This window comes from Podarcis pityusensis (assembly GCF_964106645.2).
Source record: "Podarcis pityusensis genome assembly, chromosome: 1".
NCBI lineage: Eukaryota > Metazoa > Chordata > Lepidosauria > Squamata > Lacertidae > Podarcis > Podarcis pityusensis.
The window spans coordinates 940408-960350 of NC_138028.1; the positions used below are offsets into that span (position 1 = coordinate 940408).

Below are 19943 nucleotides of genomic sequence, written 5' to 3' on the forward strand. Positions count from 1 at the left end.
TTTCAAGTGATTCAGTCTTTTACTCACGAATAAGTTGATTTTCGTCCGAATCCGAATTTGACAGGAAAAGGGATCAGCGCTCACCGGCAGCAGCAGCGCGGCTTCGCTCCACAGACTGCGAAGCAGCTCTCAGCGCCGCAACCCCCCTCCACGCTCCGGAGCCCCTTACGGGGTTCCTTTAGCGCTTGGAGGGTCGCTCAAGGCGCCCACCGAGCCTCAAGACCCCAGGCTCTTGCTGCCTGGGGTTTTCCGAAATGGGTCTCCGCTTCGCCGTAGCGGACGACCCGTTGTCTGCGGAGCCTCCTCTCCCGTTCAGAAGAGGACCGCCATTGCCGTTCGCGCCGCCCCCGGAAGTCGGATTCTTGTCATTGTCTTGTCGACACGGGGACAGGACACTTCTTAAAATAGCTGAAGACCGTCAGCATCTCCAAGTCATCCATCCATTGGAAACATCTGCTTCGGAAGATCCATGGACAATTCTCTGTTTATTGTCTCTTTCATTACTCAGCCACCTGCCCTCCTTCTCAAAAATATGCTCAAAATGGAATTTGCAGTTGGAGCCTTCCCCCAGAATAGACTCACTGAGGCTCATGCAAATGGAGCAAGCAGACTTCTGCTGTGGCAGTGGAGGTTCTGCCACATTCCTCTCCTTTGCAGCCCCCTATGAAGCCTCAACATCTGGAGCAGATTTGGAGAGGGAAAAGAAAGTGCCTTGCATAAATGGAACTCTGCATGTGAATATTGGATGTATCAAAATTTTCCCTACCATTGTGCCTTCAAGATGACACCCAAGACCCAACAGGACCAAGGCCATTTGGTTGAAACTGTCCTGGCATTAACTGCTCTGCGATGGGGAGTGTGGACTGAACACATTTTAATTTTTAAAAAAACAGTGTTGTTTTGGTGTGTGAAAGCACTTCTTCATGCATCATATAGTTAATCTGTGGAACCTTCTTCCACAGGAGGGGCCGATGGCCATTGGGTGGCTTTTAAAGAGGATTAGGCTAATTCATCAAGGAGAGGGCTACTGATGGCTACTAGCCATGAGGCCTTTGCCCTATCTCCATGGTTGGAGGCAGCAAAGCTTCTGAATGCCATCTGCTGGAACCTGCAGGAGGGTCTTGTGTTCACCCCATTAGACTCATCTGATGTTCTGAAGTTCTTGTAGTTTCTCAGCTTGTGGTTCCTTTTCCTCAGTTCTCCAAGAGGAAGACAAGTGTTTCATTGAGATGTCCACCTGCTGGTGATGGGGGTGGCCCAGTATTTTTATTTGGAGGGGATTGTTCCCTCCCAGCCCAAAGGCTGCCTCTCTGACTGGGATGCTGGCTGCTGGACTGTTGATGAGGATTTGCACAGAAGGAATGTTGTTTCTTTCTCCTCTGTGAAGAGCTCATCAATTGGAATTGGAAATGTCAGGGTTGCTGCTCCCTTTTTGAAGAGGTGTGTGAATTATTCACTGCCAGAGAGATCTTTTATTTCATGTCCTCCTCTTAACAACCGGAGTTGCTGGGGGAAAGCTAAACATCCCATAGGGAAGCATTCTGGGGAAGCCCCAGCAGCCCTGCCATCTGCTAAGCCACAGGTTTCCCACCACCCCACTGGGCTCCCCACGTTGAACAACCGCTGGAAGCGCTGAGAGGCAACAACCCATGAAAGCAGTTATGTGAGCAAGGGCAACGTGGGAGGTGCAGAAACATCTCCCAATGCTCCGGCTCAGCGGCTGTGCAGGAGGCTCAGTCGAGTATGGAATCTGGCAAACCAGGTTAAGGACATCAGAAGGTAAGGAGAACCTGTTGGATCAGGCCCATGGCTCATCTAGTCCAGATGTTAGGATTCTTGCTCCGTGATTGCAGTCATGGGATTGTTGTCTATCACATGACGGTGTATGTTTTCATTCCACATAGTAGGAAGTGACGGAGACAGGATGTTTTGTATTACTGTATTTCCATGATGTGGGACTATTGTCCTTTGTTCTCTTTCTTTGCTGGCTGATGAGAAAGAGGAAGGAGCTGAATCAGAATGCTCCGAGTGTATTATATGTAAATAAACGTAGATTAGCCAAAATGCTGCATTGCTGAGTCTGTTGCGCGAACTGCCAATACTGTGCAGGTTCTGTAAGTGTGCTGATGCCTCTTGTAATCAGTTGCTGTGATGTTTGGGCTGGAGAAAGCTTTTGAAGCTCCCAAACAACCAACCAGGAGGGAGAGAACATGCCAGTCGGACATGTGTCTCTATCGGATGCTTACTTGTGTGTAGGACGATCCTAACAGTGGTTATGGGCCCAGCATGCTTCCACTGCGCCACTCTGCCAACCGAATGCCTCTCTGAGAAGCCCACAAGCAGGATCTGAGCATAGCCATTGTGGCTAGAAGCTATCAATAGTCCTCTCCTCCTCCAAAGATTTGCCTAATTCGCTTTTAAAGCCATCACTGCTTCCTGGGAGAGTAAGTTTCATACTTTAACTATGAGCTGTGTAATGAAGGGCTTTCTTGTATTTGTCCTGAATCTTCAAACATTCAGCTTAGCTCCTTCAATGGGGGGTGGGGCAAATTTTAGATCCCCCCCAAAACTGACGCCAAAGTTTAGTGCTAGTTTTGTGCCACGAACCCCACATTTCGTGCCAGCCCCCCAACTGACTAATTGACACAGCAACAAGTCCATTCCAAAAGATCCAACCTTGTCTGATGGACTCCAAACAGGTGCCAAAGTTCCGTGCTAGTTTTGTGCTGCAAACAAAACTAAATCAGGGGACATTAATTAAAACCTGGGGACATTCTGGGGACAGATTTTGTCCGGGGACAGATTGGTGAATCTGGGGACTGTCCCCGGTAACCGGGAATGTCTGGTAACCCTATTCTGGTGGTTCCCTCCCTGCGAGAAGTCAGGTTACAGGGGACCAGACAGAGGGCCTTCTCGGTAGTGGCACCCGTCCTGTGGAACGCCCTTCCGTCAGATGTCAAGGAAATAAACAACTACAGTGGTACCTCAGGTTAAGAACTTAATTTGTTCTGGAGGTCTGTTCTTAACCTGAAACTGTTCTTAACCTGAGGTACCACTTTAGCTAATGCGGCCTCCCGCTGCCACCACGCCGTAGCCGCACGATTTCTGTTCTCACCCTGATGCAAAGTTCTTAACCTGAGGTACTATTTCTGGGTTAGTGGAGTCTGTAACCTGAAGCATCTGTAACCTGAAGCGTCTGTGACCCGAGGTACCACTGTATCTGACTTTTAGAAGACATCTGAAGGCAGCCCTTTTTAGGGAAGCTTTTAATATTTGATGAATTATGGTATTTTAATATTTTGTTGGAAGCTGCCCAGAGTGGCTGGGGAAACCCAGCCAGATGGGCGGGGTATAAATAAATAAATAAATAAATAAATAAATAAATAAATAAAATAAATAAATAAATAATAAAATTTATTATTATTATTATTATTATTATTATTTAAAGGCAAGGAATGCCCAGGTTTAACAGAGAGTCAAATTCATAGAGGACTTGCCACCCATCACCAAGGAACCAACACCCTGCTTCCTCATGGGAATATACAAATATAAGAAGAGTCCTGCAGCTGGATCAGACCATGGCCCATCTCGTCCAGCATCCAGTTCCCACAGTGGCCAACCAGTTTCCCCTTCTGGGAAACTCACAAGCAGGACCTGAGAACAAGAGTACCTTCTCCAGCAGCCTCCAGCATTCATAAGCACTGCTGCCTCTAGGAGCCCTCCATAGCCCTCTGCTCCATGAGACCGTGTTTGGTCCAAGGTTCTGCCGAGGGGCCTTAAATTCTGCCCCTCTGCAGACCCCCATCATCCCTGGCCCCCAACGCAACCCATCTGCCTTCCATCACTGGCAGTTTTCCGCCTCGTGGGCCGTGATTTGTGCTCTAAATGCACCACAATGACCTTTCCTTTGAGCAGTTGAAATGTTTTCATTAAAAATGAAAGAGCAGATACATCAAAATGTTTCGCGATGTAAAGGCCCACGTTGTGAATATAAAGCAGAGGGAGCCGGCACTGCCAGGAGGCGCCCTCCAGATGAAACAATGGACAAATTGGCTTGTTTTGCGACTCACAGGCAGACCGATTTGGGGAGCAGCCACCTGGGCTTGGCGGGCGGAAGCAAATGCAAGAGGCAGAGCAGGGGAGGAGGAGATCTAGGAAGGCAAGACACACAGAGAGAGCAATTGGAGCAACTTTGTGGCTGCAAGAGTTGTTCGCCCATGGAACAGGCTCCCTCGGAAGGTGGAGGACCGTCCTTCATTGGCACTTAGCGCCCTTGTATTTATGGGACCTCCTCTCCTGGTCTGCCCTGCAGAGGACCTTAAGGTCCATGAATAACCATATTTTAGAGGACCCGGCACCTAAGTAAGTCAGACTATCCTCCACCAGAGCCAGGGCCTTCTCAGAATATTTTTTTCTTGTTTTCCTCCTCTAAAAACTAGGTGCATCTTATGGTCAGGTGCGCCTTATGGAGCGAAAAATACGGTAAATCCAGTGGAGCTGTATGCACGCTTAGCAGGGATATGCAGGAAGCAAGGCTGTGTAGGTATCTGGCATCACAAAATTTATTAATTTACAGCAAATCAAAACAACAAAACATGGCTGGTGTGAGCTGTGTCTCTCACACGCATCCTCTCTGTCCAAAACAGAGAACAAAGAGCAGAAAAACAAAAGCCCACAGAACAGAAATTCTCTTGTCTGAGTTTCCGTTCCCACACTTCCAGCAGTATGGAATGTAAATAGGGATCACATGATCCAGCAATGAGAGAATGAATTACTGACAGAACCCATGGTCATCCCATTAAGATGAATGTGGGAAAATTCAGAAAAGATAAGAACAGAGCACAGTTGAACTGTGGAACTCATTCCCACAGGAGGCAGTGATGACCACCAACCTAGATGGCTTTAGAAGGGGACTCCCTGGTCCTGAATGGGGTAACTGTGCCCCTGAAGGACCAGGTGCGCAGCCTGGGAGTCATTTTGGACTCACAGTTGTCCATGGAGGCACAGGTTAATTCTGTGTCCAGGGCGGCTGTCTACAAGCTCCACCTGGTACACAGGCTGAGACCCTCCCTGCCCGCAGACTGTCTCGCCAGAGTGGTGCATGCTCTGGTTATCTCCCGCTTGGACTACTGCAACGCGCTCTACGTGGGGCTACCTTTGAAGGTGACCCGGAAACTACAACTAATCCAGAATGTGGCAGCTAGACTGGGGACTGGGAGCGGCCGCCGAGACCATATAACACCAGTCTTGAAAGACCTACATTGGCTCCCAGTATGTTACCAAGCACAATTCAAAGTGTTGGTGCTGACCTTTAAAGCCCTAAACAGCCTCGGTCCAGTATACCTGAAGGAGCGTCTCCACCCCCATCGTTCTGCCCGGACACTGAGGTCCAGCACTGAGGGCCTTCTGGCGGTTCCCTCCCTGCGAGAAGCAAAGCTACAGGGAACCAGGCAGAGGGCCTTCTCGGTAGTGGCGCCCGCCCTATGGAACGCCCTCCCTTCAGATGTGAAGGAAATAAGCAGCTATCTTATCTTTAAAAGACATCTGAAGGCAGCCCTGTTTAGGGAAGCTTTTAATATTTAATGCTGTGTTGTTTTTAACACTTGATTGGGAGCCGCCCAGAATGGCTGGGGAAACTCAGCCAGATGGGCGGGGTATAAATAATAAATTATTATTATTATTATTATTATTATTATTATTATTATTATTATTTAGAAGAGGGTTAGATAAATTCATGGAGGAGGAGGAGAAGAAGAAGAAGAAGAGTTTGGATTTGATATCCCGCCTTTCACTCCCTTTAAGGAGTCTCAAAGCGGCTAACATTCTCCTTTCCCTTCCTCCCCCACAACAAACACTCTGTGAGGTGAGTGGGGCTGAGAGACTTCAGAGAAGTGTGACTGGCCCAAGGTCACCCAGCAGCTGCAGGTGGAGGAGCGGAGACGCGAACCCGGTTCCCCAGATTACGAGTCTACCGCTCTTAACCACTACACCACACTGGCTCTCCACACTGGAGAGGACATGCTCTGCCTCAGTGGTCAGTGACAGCAATCTTTCTGAGTCGCGTTTGCTGGAGGCAACAGGAGGGGAGAGGGAACTTGTATTCAGATCCTGCTTGCTGGTTTCCCACTGGGGCATCTGCTTGGCTGGATTAGGTGGGCTCCTGGCCTGATCAGCAGCCTCTTCTGATGTTCTCAAGAGCACCCTTCATCTTGGCCTGGTGATGGCTTGTCTCTTCCTCCATGATCTACACCAAGACATTTGCCACACAGTTTCGCCCAATATTGCAAGTGCCAGAATGAGCCTGACCTGCTTTGTTCCTCATCATCTCTACATCCACGGTGGCAGCAGTGATTCTTTGAAGAGGCGAAATAGCGCCAGACTCCTGCAGGCCTTTCATTTCGGAGGAAAGGAGGAAGAGTCGCTCCTGTGACACGGCAGCCCTTTGCAGCTTTGTTCACACACAATGGCAGGAGGGGACGTTCACCTCCGAGATGGGTTTTCTAGCTGAGGGGAAAGTAGAAATAGAGGGGAAAGTGACAAAGAGATGTCACGGGACTTGACAAAGGGTGGCATGTCGCTTCAAATCCCACGGTGAGCCAGGACTTTGCTAGTTCCTAGATAAGGCTGGTCAAGAGGGGAACCTCGTTCATGTTACAGGAGATTTTCCTCTCCAGAAAAACATGAGCTCAAGCATTCACTGCTTTCAGTTTGGGCAGTGATTCACAATCTTTTTGAGGCTCCCCTTGGCTCCATAAACAGGCCTCCAGTGCCCTCTTACCCTCTGCCTTGTCTGGACTGAGTTCCAGCTTATTCACCTCCACTCCTGAACTGACACCAGACATCAGTTCATCATTTTCTACAGCCACCCTGGGACCGGATGCTAGGAAGGAGAGATGGAGCTGAGCGCCATCTGCATACTGATGGCCCTTCAGCCCAAACCTCTGCATCATCTGAGTTTCACGTGGGCATCAAAGAGGATGGCAGGCAAGGTGGAATCTTCTGGGACCTGCCGTGATCCAAAGGCCATGTGGCACAACAGTCACATCCTGGCACCACCTTCTGAGATTAACCTTCTGGGAAGGAGCGGTGCCTCTGCAACACAGGGATCAATAATTCTACCCCCTGAGGCAGCCAAGAAGGAACCTTCAGGTGCTGTTGTATCACAAAACACACAGAGTTCTGGGAGAACCAGAAAAGCAGGAGTCCACCTCCTCCTGCAGATCTTCCACCAGGGCAGGGTCAGTTCCAGATTGGAGTCACCTGCCCCTTCTGGTAGGAGTCTCAGTTTGCAGCAAGAAGTCAACATCAACTTCGTTGGACTGGTCATGTTGTGCGGATGCCTGATTATCGTCTTCCAAAGTAACGATTCTATTCCGAATTTAAGAATGGAAAGCATAATGTTGGTGGTCAACAAAAGAGGTTTAAAGACTGTCTCAAGGCAAATCTTTAAAAATGTAGTATAAACACCAACAACTGGGAAACACTGGCCTGCGAGCGCCCCAGTTGGAGAACAGCCTTTTCCAAAGGTGTCATGGACTTTGAAGACACTCAAACTCAGGACGCAAAGGAGAAACGTGCTAAGAGGAAGGCACGCTTGGCAAATCCACACCATGATCAACTCCCGCCCGGAAACCAATGTCCCCACTGTGGAAGGACGTGTGGATCCAGAATTGGCCTCCACAGTCACTTACAGACTCACTGATAAAACTGTGTTAATGGAAGACAATCTTACTCATCTACAAGTGATAGAAGAAGAAGAAGAAGAAGAAGAAGAAGAAGAAGAAGAAGAAGAAGAAGACGACCAAGATGGCCATCCCATTTAATCAGATGATATATTTTCCTCTCAAATACCCTCAGTTGATATAAGATGGGTATGACATGAAGGCCTCCTTTGGCACATTTCATAGCGATCTTCACAAACGGTTGCTCTTCTCCCTGCACCTGAGGACAAAATTTGCCACCCCCACCCCCCAATATTTCTTATTTTCACAATTATTTCTTTTGGTACAATTGGATAGTTGGATAGTTGGTTAGAGCATGGTGCTAAAAATGCCAAGGTTGCAGGTTCGATCCCTGTATGGGACAGCTGCATATTCCTGCATTGCAGGGGGTTGGACGAGATCATGGGTAGGCAACCTAACGCCTGGGGGCCAGATCGTCTTCTCAATCCGGCCTGCGGATGGTCCAGGAATCAGTGTGTTTTTACATGAGGAGAATGTGTCCTTTTATTTAAAATGCATCTCTGGGTTATTTCTGGGGCATAGGAATTCGTTCATTTCCCCCCCCCCCAAAAAATAGTCTGTCCCCCCACAAAGTCTGAGGGACAGTGGACCAGCCCCCTGCTGAAAATGTGTGTTGACCTCTGGACGAGATGATCCTCAGGGTCCCTTCCCACTCTAGGATTCTATTATTCTATTTTTTTTATTATTATTATTCCTACTGGATCTTCTCAGTAGGTACTCATATTATTACTATTTTGCTGCCCCTCAGCTCAGCGCCCTGTGGGGGGGAGGGAGCACCCACACCACCCAAAATCCAGCCTGTCTCAGTTCACCTGGTGGTTGCTCTGTGGAAAAAAGAGGTTTCCCCCCGAGCCCCTGAGGGAGACACTTTTGACCCGAGCCGATAGATTCAAATGACAAGAAAGAAGAAACCAAATAAATATCAGGAAGAACTTTCTGACGGCAAGAGCCATTCAACGGTGGAACAGACTCCCTTGGGAGATGGTGGACGCTCCTTCCCTGAGGTTTTTTGGGAAAGCCATCTGTCAGGGATTCAGTAGTTGAGATTCCTGCATTTCAAGGGGTTGGACTAGATGACCTGCGAGGTCCCTTCCAACTCTACAATTCTATGACATATGAGTTTGGGGAATTGGGGAGAAGAGGAGCAAAGGACCCTGGTAGAAGTTCACAGCACGAATGTGGCGGCAGAGAAACACAAAACATTATTTAATGGAAAGGTTAAAGAAAAAAGTTAATTGAATCCCATATTTGCCCAAATTTATCTTGAAATTTACTTGTTCTTCAGGAGAGTTCTCCTGTTTTTCAATTCACCTCCACGCTTAAACTCTAATGACACGGGTTGCTTTGAGACTTCAAGAGAGGAAATCTTAATAAAAGCTCGACTTGATGTTATTCCACTGCAAAGCCGGCTCTGAATTAAACATGAGGGGAAGATTTTCCAACCGATGAGCGTCTGCCTTCAGCACCATTGGCCAGCCAAGGAAGATTGCCCGGGGGGGGGGGCTCTCCCTTCCTTCCAGATCCCTTATGGACTAGAATCTTTCCCCACCGGCAGCTAAAACTGACACCCTCATTGGAAGGTTGGATTCTCTCTAATGTATCACGATTACTGATTACTCCACACAAGTCTTGGTTTATTAACAGGCTTATAAATCTCACTGAGAAGACGCTCTTTTGGGGGGGGGGGAGAGATGCCTTGTATCAATAATTTTTAAATATTTTTTTCATTATCTACAACAATAAAAATACGGTTGTGGGTTTGGTGGGGTCAGTTTGGATGATGCCCCAAGTCCCTCCCAGTTCTTGGAGTCCTGCACCCAGGGAGGGTTGGAATCTAATGAAGGAAGTTGCTGAACTGGTGAGACAAGCTTCTATGCAAGACAAGGACCTTGGCTGGTTGCTCAAGTGTCCTCATCAACATCCCAAAAGAAGGGGCCAGGTTACAAGAGCTACAACTAAGGGTTGTGGTCCTCTGGGCTAAAGGGTGAGCTCTTCCTTCACCCTCTTCTCCTAGCTGCTAGAGTAGCATGTGGGATCTGAGCTGGGAAAAGCAGGCTGGAAGTTGGAGACCCAGGTAACTGCTTGCTCTGAGTTGGATCCAAAGTTGTGAGCCTAATACAGAAGCAATGTCTGCTAGGGTCTTAATGCTACAAGTGCCTCCATCTTATGCTCAGGTTGTGTATATGTGCAAATAAAACTGTGCTGGGCCCAGGGGTTAACCAGAGCAACGTGGTACAGATCCAGTCCCGAATCCAAGGGTTCCGCTAGGAGTCAGTCCAACAAGGCCAAGACAGGACACTAGGCAGGAAACCAGGCAAGGACAGGTACAGAATCTAGCATACAGCAATGTTGCTCCCACAACCTGGGGCGGGGTCCAACAGCCTTTTATCTCTGTTGGGGTAGTGGCTGGTCCTGATCCCCCAGTGACTCACCTCCCTGTCTCGCCCGAAGGCGAGCACTCCTCCTGCAAGTACTCAGGTCTCTCCTTCTCTCAGACCTCAGTCTCTGCAGCTCGGGAGGCGTCGGTGGGTTACTAGACCCAGAGGCCGCCTCAGCCTCCCCTGACCCAACCGGTAGTGGAGCAGCTGTAAGTGATGGCCCAGCTGGAGGCAACACGGTAATCCCCGCATCTGGAGCCAGGGCAGGCTCAGGCCCCTGACTCAGCCCAGCTGGTGCTTGTTGCAGGGGAACCTGTGCAGACTGGGACTCTTCAGGATCAGGCCCCAGACTTGGTTCAGATGCCGCCTGAGGCAGAGGATCCAGTGTGGACCAAGACTCCTCCGGTTCCGAGTCCCAGGCCATCACAAAAACCATGTGCCCCCAAAACACCACAGTCTACACTAACTTTCATTCCAGGGAAACCAAACCTGGCTAAGTGCCTGGAACCTCGCCATTTGCTCAGCCCTTGGAGTATCTTATTACAATAAGAAATATTATAATTAAAACCACCACTTTTTTGGGGGGGGAAGCATGTACCACATATAACAGACTCCCTTTGGAAGGTGGTGGGCTCTCCTTCCTTGGAGGTTGGGTGGTCCTTTTCCAGGGATTCTTTCGTTGAGGTTGCTGTGATGCAAGAGGTTGGACTAGATGACCCTTGGGAATCCCAACCCAACAAACATGTGATTCTGTGATTTTCTTTGGGAGGTTCTATCAAAGGCAAGGAGGCTTCTGGTAATTCAGTGCCATCCCTGCTACAGCACTGAGCTTCTGTGGAATGATGGAACGCCAGACCTTCTGTTTTCAATGAGGTGAGCCGGGAGATAAGGAACAAGATGGAATAAGGAGATATGAGGAGAACAAGATGTGAGAGGGAGGAGGCATTTGTCTGCATTTGTCAGCTGGGCAAGGAGGAGATGGATGATCAGGCCACAGAAGATGCTGCTTGGGGGGGGAGCTGTCATGGTCCGATTCACGGGTGATTGAAGTCCTGGCTGGGGACATCCGGACCGGGGGCAAGATGGCAGGGTGGGAGCAGGAACGGGGGTCCAGAAGCCAGGAGTCAGAAAGCCAAGAGTCGGAGGGTCAGAGAGCTGGGTGTCAAGAAGCCAAGGGCCCGAGGGTTAGGAAGCAAAGAGGCACAAAGTCAGGGTCCGAGGATCAAGAAGCAAGGAGTCAAGAAGCCGAGGTTCAAGGATCAGGAAGCAAGAAGCCAAACGCAGCGAGGCAGGAAATGAGTTACTGTTGCAAAGAGCTGAAGGGAAATGCTGACCTTATATCCCTTCCCAGCTCTTGCCACCAGGTGCTGTGAGTTACCAAGTGGCCTCACCTGTGAGCCTTGCCTTGCCTCTCCAGAACAAACTTAGGAAGGCCGCAGTCCTGCAAAGTCCTACTGGTCACAGGGCCTGGCTCCTGTGTGCACAGCTGTTAATTCAATGCATCTAAATGCAACATCTGACCAATCAAGAACATAAGGAGAGTCTTCTGAATCAGGCCAATGGCCCTTCAGTTCAGTGGCCAATGTCCTCTTCTTACACTGGACAACCAGAAGCCCCAGTGAGAAACCTGAAGGTAGGACCTGAACATAACAAGAAGTATCCCCTCCTATGGTTCCCAGCAACTGGTTTTCAGAAGCATTGCTAAGTGTGGAGGCAGACCATAGATGCCACCATGGCTGATAACCACCTCTAGTCCCCTCCTCTGGGAATTTGCCCAATCCTCTGGAGGGAGCAAGTTCCATAGTTTGACTCTGCACTGCATGAAGAAGGACTTCTTTCATCTGTTCCGAATCTTCCAAAGTCCACCTTCATTGGATTTCCACCAATTCTAGTATGGATGTTAGATTGTATTCAGTGGCTATTCGTTCAGTATATAATCAGAGAATCATAACTGTAGAGCTGGAAGGGACCCAAAGAGTCATCTAGTCCACCCCTTGCGATGCAGAAATCACAGCTAAAGAGTCCCTGGCAGATGGCCATTCAGCTTCTGCTTAGAAATCTCCAATGGAGGAGAGGCCACCACCTTCCAAGGAAGTCCCTTCCACTGTCAAACGGGTCTCGCCCTCAGAAAGTTCTTCCCATTGTTTCGTTGGAATCTCCTTTTTTGGGATTTGAATGCATTGGTTTGTGTCCTCCCCTCTGGAGCTGGAGAAAACAAGCTTGCTCCACCTTCCACATGCAGCCCTTCAGATACTTGAAGACGGCTCTCATCTCACCTCTCCCTCTTTTGATTCAGTGACATTATGTATTCTGTTTTCAATGTGCCAAGTCTCTCTCTTGCTCTCTTGATTTCCAGGACCTTCCATGGTTAAGAAGAAAAGGCAAGTAGACCCGTCCCCCTCCCCACCATAGCTGAGTTCAATGTCAAGCCTGTCAACACAGTCTTCTGCCCCAGTTATCCATCAGTCCTGCTCAACGTGACAAACACAGATTGGGGGCTCCCCCTCTTGGCCTGCTATCAATGTGGGGAGAGGGAGAGATGGACTTTCTCTTGTGTGCAGGAAAGCGGAGTCCCCAGAAGGCGAACAGCATCACTGGGTTATTGGTTGTCCTGTCTCAGCTCAACATGCCCTGTTAAAAGCCCTTTCTACCTGCTGGAGGGCTCAGCAGGGATTCATGACTCAGATGGTATGGCTTTGGCTTGGGAGAAAGTGAAAGGAAGGCCCATATAAGTGAAAGACCATTAGCATGTTTATTGCAGGAGTAACCGAGCAGAGCTTCTGCTGTCTGGGAGCAAAGGGCAGGCAGCCTTGGAGGCCGATTCATTAGTAACTGTCCAGATAATTAGGGATTTTTATTATTATTATATATTGTTATCATTATTACTATTTCATAATCCAAATGCATGTACTTAATCATTAACACAATACACACATGCAAAGGGGGGAGAAGACCAGTTGGAAGGTGTGCAGAGGAGGGAGATCGAGAGAATCAAGGGTCTGGAAACCAAGCCTGATGAGGAACAGTTGAAGGACTTGGGTATGTTTAGCCTGGAAAAGAGGAGACTGAGATGAGATAGGAGAGCCATCTTCAGCTATCTCAAGGGCTGCCACATGGGAGATGGAGGAAGCTCGTTTTCTCCTGGCCTGAAGGGTAGGACTCGAACCAATGGCTTCAAGTTACAAGAAAGGAGATTCCAGCTAAACATCAGGAATAACTTTCTGAGGGAAGAGCTGTTTGACAGTGGAATGGACTCCCTCAGGACTCTCTGTCCTTGGTGGTTTGAAAGCAGAGGTTGGATAGCCATGTGTCATGGATACTCTAGTCAAGATTCCTCTAGAATTATACAATTTAGATTATAGAGGTTGACCCCTTACCTGTTCCCTATTCCAGAACAAAGTCCTTTCCCCATATAATGACCGCTCCCTGCATAAAACTGGGGGGGGGGGGGTGACCTTTGCGTGGATGCGGGCAGCCCCTGGATCTGGACCGGCTCCATCAGCATAGGCTTGGCTTTGCCTTCCCTCAGGTGGGATACCTGGAGGTCTCCGCCTACCCCAGTCAGTTGTCCAATCCCACCTGGGGGAAGCGTTGCCAAGGAGATCAGGCCAGGTAGGGGAGGGATTACCTGCCCACACAATAGAGGGAGGATCTTACCTGGGAATCCTCACTTGGCTCCAGAGCTTCTCCCACCCTACCCACCCTCAGTTAATGTCTTATTTTGCAGGTTAACTTTTCTTCACAGGTTTGCAGGTTAACTTTTCTTCACAGGTATGCGGGTGCTGCTACGTCAAGGTCGCTGTCAAAGGGCCGGAAAGGAATTTCCATGCATTGGCAGGTTTCGCCTTTCCTGTAGCAAAACGTCACAACTTTGGCGGTATCAGGCCTTGGGCGGAATCCTTTTGTCTATCTTCCTCTTTGCAGCGGCAATACCAGGATTCCCTGTTAAAGGGGTTTCTGAAGGGAGGCTTTGACCGTACACCGAAAGGTCGTCATTGCTCTCCCCTGTGGCGGCAGCGTAACGGGGGCGGCTATCTCTGCTTGAACATATGTTCTCCAGAGCCGGCCCATCCCCCACACAAACACTGGATAACCCTGGAAGGTACATTCTTTCACCTTTGGTGGACGTGCCCAAGGATTAAGGTTTTCTGGGAGATGATTTACAATGAATTAAAAAAGGTATTTAAATATACCTTCCTGAAGAAACCAGAGGCCTTTCTCCTGGGCATGGTCGGCCAATTGGTGCCAAAGAAGGACAGAACTTTCTTTATGTATGCCACAACAGCAGCAAGAATACTTATTGCAAAGCATTGGAAGACACAAGATCTACCCACACTGGAGGAATGGCAGATGAAAATGATGGACTACATGGAATTGGCGGAAATGACTGGCAGAATCCGAGACCAGGGAGAAGAGTCGGTGGAAGAAGATTGGAAGAAATTTAAAGACTACTTACAGAAATATTGTAAAATTAATGAATGTTAGAATGATGTCGGATTGAAGTTAAGTGGTTTCTAGCTGTAATGGTATAAAAGAATATGGAAAAATTGGTTTTTAATAAGTAAAAATTTAATGTTATAATATATCAAGATTAAAGATCAGGATTAAAAAGGAGGGAAAGGAATTGCTGGACTAACAAATTGAATTGGAATACAAAAGAGGGTGGTATGAGGAGGTCCGGGAAATAAGTAAATGTAAGAGAAGTGATGAAAACATGGAATTGTTTTTAACTGCTTTTTCTTTTTTTGTATTTTGTATTTTGTATTTTTCCTTTTTATTGTTAACTTTCTTATTAATGTAATCTCTTTCTTTTCTTTGAAATTTTAATAAATATCATTAAAAAAAAAAAAAAAACCAACACTGGATAACCCTGATGCTCCCTAGGTCCCCGGCTGGGGACTGGGGAGGGAGAACGCCCAATGCCTGAGCCAAGGTCTACCCACATTTGAAATTTAATAAAGTTGTGGCCAATTTAATCCCATAGCACGTTGTCTTGAGTCGTTATTCCACATGACGGGGGGGAACCACTCGGAATCTGGGGACTCCGCCTGTCCACGCAAGAGATGGCGATGCCTTTGCTGAAGATAGATTAACTGTGGAACAACTTCCCGCAGAAGGAAGTGATGGCCACTGTGGCGATCACACAGGGTCCCTGGACATTCAACAGTCTATTGATCCCTGTGCCACCACTGTGCTCACTTCCCCGCTGCCACCAACCCGTTACTCTCGAGTAAAACACTGGGTCCAGACAGTTGTTAAAAGTGAACCAAATAAACAAGTTTATTTTATAAACATTAACAAGTTAATGGTTTCTCTGATAATATTCCTGTCAGTATCTTAACTTTAGTTTCTTTACCGGCCTAAACCTTCCTAATACTTTCTGACTGATTATCTCAACTGTTTGACTGACTCCTCTTAACAAATTCTCTCCCTCTCTCACACCAGACTAGCCCAACCCACAGACTTATCTTCTCCGTCTCTTCTAACTCCAGACTGTCTTCTCAACCACCCTAACTCTAACTCCCCCCCAAACCCTCGGTGCTTAAACCTTGTTGTTGTTGTTTAGTCGTTTAGTCGTGTCCAACTCTTCATGACCCCCTGGACCAGAGCACGCCAGGCACTCCTGTCTTCCACTGCCTCCCGCAGTTTGGTCAAACTCATGCTGGTAGCTTCAAGAACACTATCCCACCATCTCGTTCTCTGTCGTCCTCTTCTCCTTGTGCCCTCCATCTTTCCCAACATCAGGGTCTTTTCCAGGGAGTCTTCTCTTCTCATGAGGTGGCCAAAGTCTTGGAGCCTCAGCTTCAGGATCTGTCCTTCCAGTGAGCACTCAGGGCTGATTTCCTTCAGAATAGATAGGTTTGATCTTCTTGCAGTCCATGGGACTCTCAAGAGTCTCCTCCAGCACCAGAATTCAAAAGCATCCATTCTTCGGCGATCAGCCTTCTTGATGGTCCAGCTCTCACTTCCATACATCACCACTGGGAAAACCATAGCTTTAACTATACTGCCTTGCCGTGGCGAAGTGGCTTGAATAACTCAGAGAAGCTATGAGCCATGCCGAGCAGGGCCACCCAAGATGGACAGGTCATAGTGGAGAGTTTTGACCAAACGTGATCCACCTGGAGCAGGAACCGGCAAGCCACTCCAGTATCCCTGCCAAGAAAACTCCATGGTCAAAGACAACAGGCTTAAACCTTATACACAGTTAACTCTGCCCCCTTGGGTTCCCATTGGTTAGTCATTTTACAATAAGTTAACCCTTTCCTTATGAACCCAGTATGATGTCACACACCAGTGAGAGCCAGTGTGGTGTAGTGGTTAAGAGCGATAGACTCCTAATCTGGGGAACCGGGTTCGCGTCTCCGCTCCTCCACCTGCAGCTGCTGGGTGACCTTGGGCCAGTCCCACTTCTCTGAAGTCTCTCAGCCTCACTCACCTCACAGAGTGTTTGTTGTGGGGGAGGAAGGGAAAGGAGATTGTGAGCCGCTTTGAGACTCCTTCGGGTACTTATAAAGCGGGATATCAAATCCAAACTCTTCTTCTTCCTCTTCTACCTAGGAGGGCAAACGCCACAGCCACCAAACTAGTTAGCTTTAAAAGAGGAGAAGGCCAGCGATGGCTACTAGCCACAACAGCTATGCTCTACCTCCTCACTTGGAAGCAGCAATGCTTTTGAAACCCAGTTGCTGGAGATTGCAGGAGGGGACAGTGCTGCTCTTGTGGATTTCCCAGAGGCATCTGGTTGGCCACCGTGAGAACAGGATGCCGGACTCCCTTTGGACTGACCCAGCAGGTTCTCCTCATGTCCTGATGCTGCAACCTTAAACCAGATACCTCTTGCATATGATCTGCAGCTGGTTTCTTAATTAACTGTTGCTGCTGAGGAGGTGGGGGGGGTCATCCTCGTGCAATAACTCATTAAGGTGAAGGAATGAAAGGGAGCTGAGCTGACAGTTATTACAGGGAGAAGAGAAGATTCACGACCACGACGTCTTAGGAACTTTCTCAATCCAAATTAAACACACACAGAACCCCCCTTCTCCTCGCCCCTCGACTTCCCTCCCTCCTGTTTAAAGAGATTAAAATCAAGATTAGTTTGAAGGGACAATTTTATCTAATTAAAGGAGAGGCCTTTAAATGGTTTATTTCATTAACGCATACTGGAGGGGAAGATGAGCCCAGACGAAATATTGCTTTCTGGAAACTGTCAAGAGGGATGAAGATGGCACACAAATAGCCCATTAGGAGCAAGATCCGTGTTGAGGTTATTGGGTGGGGGAGGGGGCGGGAGGGGGGTTCTTTGCTGTTACTTGCACAGACCTCGCGGACAGTTTTATTCCCCTACTTTCCCCCCACCCACGAGGTGAGAGACGACAGAGCTGAAGCCGAAAGCTCGTGCAGCTTTTTGGCTTTTTTCATAGAATCATAACATTGTAGGATTGGGACCCTCAAGGGTCCTCAAGTCCAACCCCCTGCAATGCAGGAATCTCAGCTAAAGCATCCCTGACAGGTGGCCATCCAAGTTTTGCTCTAAAACATGGGTAGGCAACCTAAGGCCCGGGGGCCGGATGTGGCCCAATCGCCTTCTCAATCTGGCCTGCGGACAGTCCAGGAATCAGCGTGTTTTTACATGAGTAGAATGTGTCCTTTTATTTAAAATGCATCTCTGGGGTATTTGTGGGGCATAGGAATGTGTCCATTTCCCCCCCCCAAAATATAGTCCGGCCCCCCACAAGGTCTGAGGGACAGTGGACCAGCCCACGTCTGAAAAAGGTTGCTGACCCCTTCTCTAAAACCTCTGATGAAGCACTTTCCCACCTCTCTCCCTCCGAAAGTTTTTCCTAATGTGTGCCTAGTAGTGCGGTGCCAAATTTGGTGGAAAGGCAGCGGACCCCCGAGCTTGCTTCTCTATCACCGCTGCATAACTGCAGCAGACAGCAAGCCCTTTGAATCTGAAGAGGCGCAGCCTCTGCCTGGAATTAAGTCGTAACACATTTTATGTTACTCATTTCCCAGACGACACCCACCTGGTGGATTTCTGCAGCCTAAGGGCACGATCTTGCAAACAGGGCTGCCAATTCCGTATCTTTGCAAGGTGCGCAGAAAGGAGGGTTCCAGCACTGGAGGAGAAAGCAGCAAAATCTTAAAGGCAGAGCAGCCTCCTCAGCTTCCGGACTTGGCCACTCGCAGCAGTTCAGCCCGGCTTCCTTTCTGAACAAAGCACTGAGCTTCCTGTTGCTGTCCACTGTCAGAAACAACATGCCTCTAAATGCCAGTGGCTGGGAGTCGCAGGAGAGGAGAGAGCGGCTGCGTTCAGGTCCTGCTTGGAGGGGGCAAAAATCTCTCTCTTTCTCTTTGGTGATCCCTCGAAGCCGAGTAAGATTGTCTTCCATAAACATGGGTTTAACAGCAAGTCCATAAGTGACTGTTTTGAATCTACATGTCCTTCCACAGTGGGGACGGCACCTTTGGTCAAGGCTGTTCTCCAATTGGAGCGCTCACAGGCCGGTGTTTCCCAGTTGTTGGTGTTTATACTACATTTTAAAGATTTTCCTTGAGACAGTCTTTAAACCTCTTTTGTTGACCACCAACATTATGCTTTCCATTTTAAATTCAGAATAGAATCGTTGCTTTGGAAGACGATCATTAGACATCTCCACAACATGACCAGTCCAAAGAAGTTGGTGTTGAAGAATCATTGCTTCACCACTGGTGATCTTTGCTTCTTCTAGTACACTAGTATGTTCACCTGTCTTCGCAAGTGATGTGTAAAATATTTTGGAGACACCGTTGATGGAATCTTTTGAGGAGTTGGAGATGGCATTTATAAGTGGTCCGTGTTTCACAAGCATACAGTAAGGTTGGCAGTACAAAATAGCTTTGTAAACAAGCATTTGGGTCTCCCTGTCCCAGTCCTCAAACACTCTGCCCTTCATTCAGAAGAAAGCTGCACTCGCCGAGCTCAGGCGATGCTGGATTTTGGCATCAATGTTGGCCCTTGTGGAAAGAGAAGTGCCCAGGTAGGAACCCCTCAGGCAGGAGCCAAGCCCAAGAGCCCTCCCCTCTCCAGGTATTCAGAAGCATGGCTGCCTCCACCCATGAAGGCAGGGCAGAGCCATCCTGGCTAGGAGCCCTCAAAAGCCCTCTCCTTTATTGTCTAATCCTCTTCTAAAGCCATTGAGGTTGATGGTCATCACCGCCTCCTTGGAAGCAGGATGCAGAGTTAAACTCTGCACTGCACGAAGAAGGACTTTCTTTTACCTCCCAGTCATTCACCTTTGTTGGCTTTACACAAGTTCTAGCGTCATGAGAGAGGCAGGAACATTTCCCTCTTTTTAAATCTAAGGGCTTATCCACATTTAAAATTTGCCCTGTTCTTTCCAGGTCTGTGCTTTAAATCTCCATCTCTGAGTGTGTTCGGGGGGGGAGGGGCTTTCCCTGCTAAAACCTGCTCTTTACCACTCAATCAGAGCAAATATCAGTTCAGGTTTTCCACAGATGGTTGTTTTCTCCCATTGAGCTTTAAAGAGTGGGTTTTTCTAGGGAAAGGTCTCGAGAGAGAGAGAGAGAAAAGGTACTTGGACATGGAGCTCTAAAGCGCAAACTGTGGCTGGAAAGAGCAGAGGCAAAGTGTGAAGAAGCCCTAACACAAGCATAGGCAGACTCGGCCCCCCAGCTGTTTGGGGACTACAACTCCCATCATCCCTGACTACTGGTTCTGTTAGTTAGGGATGATGGGATTTGTAGCCTAAAAACATCTGGAGGGCCAAGTTTGCCTATGCCTGCCCTAACAGATGCCTTTATATACCGTTTTCCCTAA

General features: G+C 48.4%; 1 long non-coding RNA gene across 1 annotated transcript; it reads right to left on the bottom strand.

The window, feature by feature from the left end:
- Positions 1-15372: 15372 nt before the first annotated feature.
- Positions 15373-16416, bottom strand: LOC308473108. Its single transcript, XR_013983908.1, has 2 exons — positions 16327-16416; positions 15373-15640 (listed from the first exon to the last, which is right to left on the bottom strand). It is a non-coding gene; the product is annotated as an uncharacterized lncRNA (long non-coding RNA).
- Positions 16417-19943: the final 3527 nt, after the last annotated feature.